The 10365-nt window shown below is 40.3% G+C and overlaps 1 protein-coding gene and 2 long non-coding RNA genes across 3 annotated transcripts in view; 1 reads left to right on the forward strand and 2 right to left on the reverse strand.

Moving 5' to 3' along the window:
• Atf3 (Activating transcription factor 3) overlaps nt 1–1943 on the reverse strand; it is a 56830-nt gene extending 54887 nt beyond the window's left edge. The window contains exon 1 of the mRNA XM_064699417.1: nt 1417–1943. The gene's annotated coding sequence lies outside the window, so the exon portion shown is untranslated. The remainder of the gene's footprint in view (nt 1–1416) is intronic.
• A 2135-nt stretch (nt 1944–4078) lies between these two features.
• Nucleotides 4079–5322, forward strand: LOC135440342 (uncharacterized). Its single transcript, XR_010438277.1, has 2 exons — nt 4079–4955; nt 5021–5322. It is a non-coding gene; the product is annotated as an uncharacterized LOC135440342 (long non-coding RNA).
• Nucleotides 5323–7959: 2637 nt separating this feature from the next.
• LOC135440343 (uncharacterized) lies at nt 7960–8439 on the reverse strand. Its single transcript, XR_010438278.1, has 2 exons — nt 8229–8439; nt 7960–8178 (listed from the first exon to the last, which is right to left on the reverse strand). It is a non-coding gene; the product is annotated as an uncharacterized LOC135440343 (long non-coding RNA).
• Between the last annotated feature and the right edge of the window lie 1926 nt (nt 8440–10365).

A 10365-nucleotide genomic window follows, 5' to 3' on the forward strand; every position in this document is an offset into this window, starting at 1 on the left:
AATAATATTATATTATTATAATGAGATCTTAAGTGTTAGCTAATTTGAAGAATAGTTCAGAGTAAGCTTATGCAAACATTTCTGTCGTATTAACAAGAATAAGTCTGTCTAGCTATCAATCAAAATTTGCCAACAACTTTCCACTTTTTCGCAGCCATAACTCCTTGGGAATTATAAGCGCCGAAGCAAAAAGAAAAAAACGGTGCTTTTCCCTGGGGCATGCAGCTGTGCTTTTCCAGCCAAGCTTAACAAATAATTTAATTGCATTTTTGTATTTAATCAGAAATTTCCTTTTGGTACATTTTTCCATTTGACTTGGAGAAAAGAAAATCCAATTGATGTGTTTTCAATTCCGATTGGACTAAATACGATTGTGGGAAGACCAATTGGAACAATCACACGATGATAATTAGCAATCTATTCGAATATTTTATGATATATATATATTATATCAACTTCTCCGTGGGAAATATTGGGAATAGTGTCGGAAAGTGTCCGAGCACATAATGTGAGAACTGTGAGGATTCGGATAGGAGTGTAAACAGCATTAGGCTAGAAGTTTGCTAAAGAAGATACTTCAGAGATTTTGACCAATTGAATGATTCAGACTGAATTTCAATACTGTGATTAGTGTGATGATTCAACTGTTGATATTTAAGTATATACTAGAAAGCATTCTTTGAGAATGTGAGTAATATAAGCAACAGTGCGAATATTAATTCAAGTCGGTAACAAATAGAAGATTCAAATACTGTTATTGCCATGATGATTCGATAGTTCAGTAGAGACGACAACTGTGATCATTTTGAGGAGTACGAGACATGATTTAAATACTCTGATCGCCACAATTATTCAATTATTGAGTAAAGGCAACAACTATGAGCACTCTGAGGAGTTCGAGACATGATTCAAATACTGTGATTACTGTGGCTGCGATCTGAATACCACTCGCATTGCTCAAGCAAATGTGTGAATACAGTGAAGCACTCGATTAAACAGATTTGCAATTCGGTATCTCTCGGCTCTCAGTCTACTAATCCACTGTAAGCCCGGTGCTAATGAAATCTGTCACTGTCACACACACTGTGCGTGTGCGTGTGTGTGTGTGTGTGTGTGTGTGTTTGCGTATTGCACTGTAGACCCATGACCGGGCCTGATGGACGCTGTACTCGGGACTTTCCCCAACCGCAAAGCCTGACATATCACAGGCCCACCATAATCAGCAGATGATTGGACTGTCGGGCTGGTGCTGGGGCTGGGACTGGGGCAGGGGCTGGGGCTGGGGCTGGGGGTGTCAATATTTAACTACGGTGGGGCGAGCGCATTGCGATAAAATGCGCCAGCGTGTGAGTAGAGTCACGTAGTCTAGGGTGGCGGGGCTTTAAAAGAGAGGGTAACTCTGGTCGAAGTGCTCACCTGTTATTGCAGCTGAAGAGCCGGAAGAAATTGTTGTTGTCGTTGTTGTGGTTGTAGAAGAAGCAGAACTGGCGTGTGTTGGATAATGTTGATTGTCTGTTGATTGTGTTGCTTGGGCTGTTAACCAACACTGCTCGCTATCGCTCTCCTATTAATAGCGGCTCCCTAGGGACGCTCTGGTAACTCCGGTAAGTTGCACTTGGGACACTAAAGCGTGACGCTGTTGTAAGGCATTTTGGTAGCACTTGGGGGATGTAACACTTCAAAAAAATAGTACGATCTATGCGATCCAGGCAGATATATTTCTACATATATACATGCATATATATCTGTTTATATATATATATATATATAATTGGGAGTAGATACAGGTGTTATAGCTCTGTATCCGTTGGAAGCTGCGCCGCGCGCGTTACAAGAACCAACAAATCGACAAAAAAAATATATATATGTATTTCTCTTAATTATTTTATTTTGAAACACTAACGGAACACACGATACACGAATGGGGGTTACGAGTACGGTTACGGGTACGAGTACGGGTACGGGTACGGGTACGGGTACGGGTACGGGTACGGGTACGGGTACGTGTACGAGTAGGTGTTGTTATTTGAATTGGTATAGGTGTATAGTACAGGCGTTGAAAAAAAAAAAACTCAATTTAGTGTTTTTTTTTTCCGGGGACTCTTTGTAAATGTTATTTATTTGTTCTGATTTGTATTTTTTATATTTTTTGTGTTTTTCTTTTGTTTTCAGTTTCAGAGTTGCTCACGCGACGAAACCAACACGTTGAATAAAAGTTCAGGCGAATTTGAAATTCGCTTAAAGCCAATAAGTCCGTCGACGTCGACGAACAGTGGTGGCAGCGACGCCAGCAGCGACAGAGCAGTGGCAGAGCGTTCTAATGCGAGAGCCGAAAGAACAAAACGAAACGGAATGAGAGACGACGTCGTTGGCGACGGCGAATCGAGCTAAAGTCAAATGCAAAGGCGCGGCCCGCCCGTTTGTTGTTGTTGCTGCCGCTGCTGCTGCTGCTGTTGTTGTTGTTATTGTTATTGTTGCCGTTGCCTTTGCCTTTGCGTTCGCTGCTGGCGTTCTAAGCTCGGAGCAACAACAATAACCGCCACTATAAAAATCTAATAAGAACCTCGTCGGCTGTCCGACCGCTCGCACGTTCGTTCGTACGTTCGGGTTTCTTGTGTGTGCGCGCGTTCGGTTTGGGTTTGGTTTGGTGGTGGGCGACGCGCTGTGAAGGCAGCGGGCAGCGTTGCGTTCAAGTCTGGTACACGCAAAGCACTAAAATGCGACGATGCGACAGTCCGACCGACTGGCCGACTGCTGAAGCGGAACGCTGAAATACGAAACAGCCAACGCACGGCAAACAAATAAACAAACGCTGCCCGCAAACATCGACCCAGTGACGGCGGCGCTGCCGACAACAGCCGCGTGGGCTGGACCGGCCCCACGGCGACGGCAGCGACGACGCCACTGCCCAGCCGTCAAATGCTTTAGCGGGAATGCGATGGAATTGAAATGGAGACGCACACATAAATGCGCCCAAAAAAAGCAAAAAGAAAAAAATAAATAAAAAATAAAAATGTTTAAAATATTGCCGGGTTGTTGGGTTTGTATTGGATCAAAAGCTATTGGGCTCCACTCTACATACATTTCATACATATTCACGAGCTACATGCACATACATACATATATGCAAAAATACACACACACGCATACAAATGTACATACATACATTTCTTAATAAGCTTTCTTTACGAACCTTCGGCCGGAAACTGGTTCGCATTATTCTTTAGTTTTAGCTTTAGCTTTAGATTATATACTAAATTATATTATATGATATATTCAGAACCCAAATCAACTGGCAAACTTTACATTCATAAAACAACGCTTTTCTCTTTACGAAAAATGCAGGTCAGACGAAATGTGGAAATAAATCTAATTTGCGCTGTATTTTTATAGTTTAATGATTTTTATTTATATGGAGCATTATTTTTAGAGCTTTGTGCTTCAATGCAGATAAAGAAATAACAAACGTTCAGTACATTTATTTGCAGGAATTAGAACAAACATATCATTAAACTAAAAATCTGTTCTGTGCTTCGTGCATTCCTTATTTTATTTTATATTTAAAAATTCAATTTAAAAATACATATGCAATTTGAATAGATTTGTTTTCAAATAAAACGAAGAGATAAAAATGTAATTTAATTGCATTTTTGATTTCGGTACTCGAATGATGAGTTGCGTGTCAGTGTAGCTTTTTTTTTTTTTTTTTGGCTGAAACGATTTGACATTGAAACAAGCGCCACGCTGCATACGCATTTGAAATGCAGCAGCGCAGCGACTGCGACAGCGATAGCGACAGCGACTGCGGTGACCTTGAAAATACATTTCGTTTTTAATCTGCAAAAGGGGCATGCGCAGCCAGCTTAGTGTGGCAAACAGTTATTGCTGCCGCAATGAGAGAGGAAGTGTTGCACAAAAATAAATATGTATGTATGTGTGTGTGTGTGCATGCTGCTACACGAGTACCTGTGTCTAGCTATACACATGTGTATGTGTATGTTTGTAAACTATGTGCAATTGCACGATAAGGCTGTGGAACATACCTAATTATTGCATAAACAGCAACAACAACCAGAACAACAACAACAACAATAACAACAACAGGTAAAAGCAACAAGAACAAAGGAAGGCAGCGACAATTTGAAATTGTCGTTAACCTCTGATAAGACGCAAGCTCTTATCAGCTGGGCAGCAAAACGGTAGACGCAGGGACGGCGACGGCGACGCCGCCGGCGACACTGTTCGCGGGCCATGGGCGAAGTGGCAGCGGCTGAAGAGCGCGCCCGTCGACTAACTAACAATGCACCCCCTTACACGCACACGCACACACACACACACACACACACACAGATATGCATATAAACATTTAGAAGTATGTAAAATGTTGGGGGCAGTCGACAATCAATCAAATGTTTTGATTTATTTCACAAAGCGAAGCAAAGAGCTAAAATTGTGAGTAAATAAATACACAAACACACACACACAAACACATACGCGCACGCATGTGATGTGGGCTTGGATTTTCAGGGGAGCAGCCGGCGTAGAGCCGGCAACGGCAACAAGCACAAAACAGAAGAATTGGCAAAACAACAACAAAAAACGAGTGGGAACAAAACTTAAGAGAGTGAAACAATAACAAAGCGCGCGCTGCTCGTGACTGGAGAGAGAGAGAAGAGCAACAAAAACAGCAACAGCGGCGCGGCAATATACAACCGGCTGTTTCGGTTTCGGTTTCGCTGAAATTTGAATTCCACCGTTCCAATGCTTGTTTGTCCCACTCACGCGACGACGGGCAGTCGTTAAACGCATTGCGAGAGTTCCTTCAATTGAGCCACATCGTTTGTAACACTGATCAGCGGCAGGCTGCACATTAATATAAATAAGCTGCATTCCAGTTGCACATATACATATGTATGTATGTATGTACATAAACACAAATCGGTATGTGCATACATGTACGTATTTATTTTACGCATTGCATAAAAATATATGTATATGAATACATACATATGCTTAACAGCTATTGCAAAAGTTTCACATTTAAGTGTATGCAAGTTTCGGTGTAACCGAATTGGTATGCTGGCGTTGTGAAAAATTACATTAACAGAGCTGTTGCAGTAGCTGCGTCGCCGTTGACTGCGAATGGATGTTAGCAAATTGTCATCTACAGTTTATTGGAGGCTTTTTTAAGTGCCAAATTTTTCAAACTAACATTAACCGACTGCGAAATGTAATTTGTGTAAATATTTATGAATTAAACAAATTATTATTAATTTATAACATTTAACTTGCTTAAAATTAAACTGTTTAAATTGCAATGTACGAGCATATTTTCTGTTAACGGTGAAGTAACATTAACAGTAGCTCTAACAACAACAAAATAACACGCTTTTGATAATGTTTTCATTTTCATTGATGCTGCGCTGCCTCCGCAGCACGCACATAAAACGAGAGAGAGAGAGAGAGATAGAGAATTTGGCGCTGCTACAGCTTGGCGCTCAGTCAGATACCGGCGGCAGAGCAGTCCATTGTGCTTCGCTCACATTTCGTTTCCAGTGTTCCAAGGCCGTCGTTTGACGCGACGACGACGGGCTCGGCTAGAGGTTCGGGCTCGCCAAGTGAATGTTCAGAATCTATTTTTAGGCATCGCATCGCGTCATGCGGCTTCGCCATACGCTGGCGATGCCGTGATCACGCCGCTGATTGGCCAAAAGCAACGGGCAGAGCAATAACAACAAACGGCGAGCAACGACAACGGCAACTACAACTACTAAGGCAGCAGCGACAAGCACAAAGCACACAGAACAAAAACAAAACACAACAACAACAACAAAAAAGTTCTATGTCGCCGGCGTCGTTGTCGCTTTCGGCTTCTAATAGCGATTTTATAAAGGAATAAAATGAGCATTAAAATCAGCAGCAACAACAGCAGCAGCAGCAGCAGCAGCAGCAGAAGCAGCGGCAGCGACAGCGGCAGTAACAAAACCAGAGCAAGCAATGACAATAGCAGAAATATTGAAATTGTGCAGCGACGCCAAAGACGACGCCGACGCACAAAGCGTGCCAAAATGTAAACAGCCCACAAGCTGCAGAGGACGCAGCAGCGGCTGCTGTGCGCCTGGTAATGCGTGCCCAGTGCGTATAGTACACAAACACACATATACACATACATATGCACACACGCGCTCACAAACAGGTGGCTATTGCAAAGTTATTTTGTTATTTCTTGACTGCGCTGTCGACGTCGCAGTCACCAAATAACATTCATAACTGAAAATTCTGCTGTTAATGAAATGCAAAAACGTGTTATGTAAAGAAAAAAAAATAAAATGAAACAACAGCAACAACAAACGACAAGTAATTTTAATAGCAATTGCTTGCCACTTATGCATCTGTATGCATCTGTGTCTGTGTGTCTGTGTGTGTGTGCACAGTATGCATATGCAAATGTAAATTAATCATTGAAAACTAACAAAATCCATAAAAAAAAATGACAATAATGGGGAGCTATCTAACATAAATACCCTAACAAAAAATAGAATGCAGTTGTAAAAAATTAAAAATATGTTTATTTAGCCATAACAAAATTATCAATAATAAAAAAAATGCATAAAATTATATTAATGCATTTTGGGATTTTACAAAATACTCATACGACCAATTGCCCAATTAAATGTGATGAGTGTGCATCAAAGAGATATTATTAATTGTTAAGAGATAAAAATAGGGTTTCTATAATATATAATTTTGAATTTTTAGATATTTGTTTTTACAGTCTTACAATATTTTACAATGTAGAATTTCCGTAAACCTAGACGAAATTTATTGAATATATTTGATCTTCTCTATGCGACAAAAGATCTTCCGACTTGTAGAAAACTTGGAACATTTTGACTTTTATAATGTCAATTATATTGTAGGCAATATATACATGCCGTACAACAAGGCATATAGGTTCAAGCCGTGAGCCGAGCCAACAATATCTTTCATTCGGTCTGGATTAGATTTAAGAGCAGGTATCAGATACGCGATATACTTATTGCCAATTAATACCATATATATACATATATATATACACACACATATAAAAGGATAATTAAAAAAAACTAAAGGCTATTGGCTCGGCTCACGACTTGAACTAATATGCCTTGTAGTAGGGTTCAGCTCGTGACTCCGTTTTATCACATCTGTGAGCCTAGCATTTGGTTTCAGTCTCCAGTCCAAAGCCTTTAGTTCAATATACTGTAAGCCCTCGGTCAACATAATTTATCCACTTTTATTTATTAAACTCAATACATTTTTCATAGTAACAAAAACTAATTTGGCAAATAATACTGTTTGACATAAATAAAATGTGCTTTTTAACCAAATCTTTTTTCTTTTTCAATGTGGCTCAGTTCAGGCTTCGGTTTGCCTGTTCTACAGCCATTCTAGAGCTTAGTTAAAGGTTTAAGCAATATTTGCACTTTGGCCAATGTCTTGTGCTAGTGTGCACGCCCCGTTTGGCAGGGTATCAAAGCGTTTGTGGGTCGCCTTTGATGCGCCTAACAGTAGGCAGCAGTGGCAGCTGCCCCGCGCCGCTGACAGCTCCCACGAGCTGTTCGCTAAATAGGCGACTATAATTTTTAATAGCTTTTGTTACTCATACGCCCGGTTGGGCACCCCGCCATGCCCTCCTCAACGCCCCGCCCCTCAACCAACTGGCTCGATCGGTTTGGTTCGGTGCGATTTGTTTCGTTTCGGTTGCGCGGCATTGCAATAAATTGTCAGCTATATAGATATATATTATATATGTACATATACATATACACATACATATGCATATCTAGATGTAAATATATGCATATGTATATCTGTGTCTGTGTCTGAGTCTGTGTCTGTGTGCGTGGCAAAATGACTTTGTGGGCAATAATTAGTTACAAATTGAAATAGTGTCACATAAAATGCAAACAAAAAATGAAAATTATAATAAATTAGCGTGTTTTTATTTAAGTGCCGCAATTTGCATATTGATTTGTTCGCTGCGATCCGCGATCTGCGATCTGCGACTCGACCTGAGTCGAGTTTTGGCAACCATCTTGATAACATGCCAACTCACCTCTTCCTCACATCCGGAAATGCCGAATGAACAAGGGGAAGATGAAGGAAGCCTCGTCGCCTGGGCTGTGGAGGGTCTTGCTAAGGAGCATAAATCGAATTGTGCATATTTTCTGTTCAATAGCACTTACTCCTATCTATAGACCAAGCAGATCCTATCCTTATATTATCCATACATTATCCATATAATATCCATAAATACCCCTACAGCTCTTTAAAAACCAAAGCTACAAGCCGACTCGCACCGGGAATTCCGAATTTCTTTAAGCTTACCAAATCTGAAGTCCAGAAGACTTTTTCGAAATTTTTAGACGATATGAAAGAATAGCTAATTTCGATGAATAAAAGTGTTTAAATATAAAATATTGAGGATTTCGAGAGCCGAGCCCGTTTTTCGACAAAAAACGTGTTGTAACTCCTTGCATATTCATCAAATTTCGTTAAAGTGTAGAATTTGATTTTTTGAATGCCAATCGATAGCATTGATCCTTACGCGCTCAAAATGGTATACAATTCCAATATCGGACGTTATTCGTCCGAGATATCCAAAAAAAAAGGTTGATTTTACAAACGAATCGTTTTTTGGTCAACAACTTTTTTCAACCCATCGATTCTTAATTTGATTGATTGCCAATTGATAGTAGGGATCCATACGAACTCAAAAAGGTATAACATTTCAAAATCAGACGATATTTACCCGAGATATTCAAAAGAAACTTAACAACAAAAAAGTTTTCATTTTCGAACCGAATCCGATATTGAGAAAAAACGTTATTTTCATCAAATATAATATCGACTATATACAGGAATGCTGAAATTGTTTTAAAGGGAATATCCTGAAAACTTAGCTTAGCTTTTGTGAACTTAATTTCCCATCACGCAAACCCCTCGATCGCCTCTCGCTATCGACTATATTTAGGAATGTTTGAATTGTTTACCATGTAACTCCCAATAACAATAGCTGTGACCCAGCCCAGAACAGCAGCAGGTCCAGCTGCAGAGGTAGAGAGCCAGAGAGGGGGGGGGGGGGGTGGGAACACACACGAAGCTCGACTGTCGACAACAATTTGAGCTGCAAGGCTGGCGGGGGTGGGGCCAGATTACGTATGCGCAGTGTGGACAGTGTCGAGCTGCCGAAATTTTTGACAGATCACCGTGTCAACGGTTGTCGTTGTTGTTGCCGAACTGAGCTTGTTGTTTACATTGGAAACGAATTTGTTGCTTGTTCAGGGAACAAAGACACAGAGACACACAACGATCTGCAGAGCTACCAAATTGCGCCGTATTCATGCCTCCAGCCTCCGGCCTCAAGCTCTTTAGAGGTACAGCTACAGGTTGTTCAAGCATAGGGCATGCCAAAAGCGATCATAAACAATGCGCCAATCTTTTTCACATTTATGCTGAATTTCAACTATTTTTTAATGATCGAGAGCTTAAGTGATATTGTCACGGTTGTCACGCTGGACCGCTGGCTACTGGATTTGGCGTCTGCCTTTGTCATACCCTGTAATCAGTTAGATGGCCGCGAGCTGTGAGAGCTGGCATAAGCAAATTAAATATATAGTTTCTCGTACAGCCAACAATACCCAAATCTCAGTTTTGTGCTAATGGCCATCACATCAGTCCAAATCGAAAAATGTTCAATTACAAACTATATGAACTCGAGAACTAAAGTAGTTGGATATATTAAATTTTGTATGTAGGCTCTTGTGTAACCAATATTGCATCAATTTCAAACAGTTTTCCGATAACTACCAACACTCCAGTCCAAATCCATTGAAAAGTATATTTGTAAACTACATGATCGCGGTATATCAAATTTCGTATGTAGGCTCTAATATACCCATAAATCCTAAAATTTGTAACAGTTTTATGATAGCTGCCAGCACTCTAGCTTAAATCGATAAAAAAAACCAATTATAAACTATATGATCTCGGGAACTAAAGCATTTAGAGAGATGAAATTTGGTACGTAAGATCCACTATACTTATAGCTGCTTAAACTTTTACTAGTCTTGTGATAACTATCAACACTCTAGCCCAAATCGAACAAATTTAATTATATACTATAGGATCTCGGGAACTACAGCATTTAGGGAGATGAAAATTTGTATGTAGGCTCTACTGTACCCAAATGTGCTTAAATTACTAAGAGTCTTCTGATATCTACTTACACTCTTGCCCAAATTGAAATAGTTAAACTACTGACCATATGATCTCGAGAACTAGAACAGTTAGAGAGATGAAATTTGGTATGTAGGGAATTCT

This window comes from Drosophila montana, unplaced genomic scaffold (genome assembly GCF_035044405.1).
Source record: "Drosophila montana isolate Dmon_TW-CO22-7 unplaced genomic scaffold, ASM3504440v1 contig_920_1, whole genome shotgun sequence".
NCBI classification, from domain to species: domain Eukaryota; kingdom Metazoa; phylum Arthropoda; class Insecta; order Diptera; family Drosophilidae; genus Drosophila; species Drosophila montana.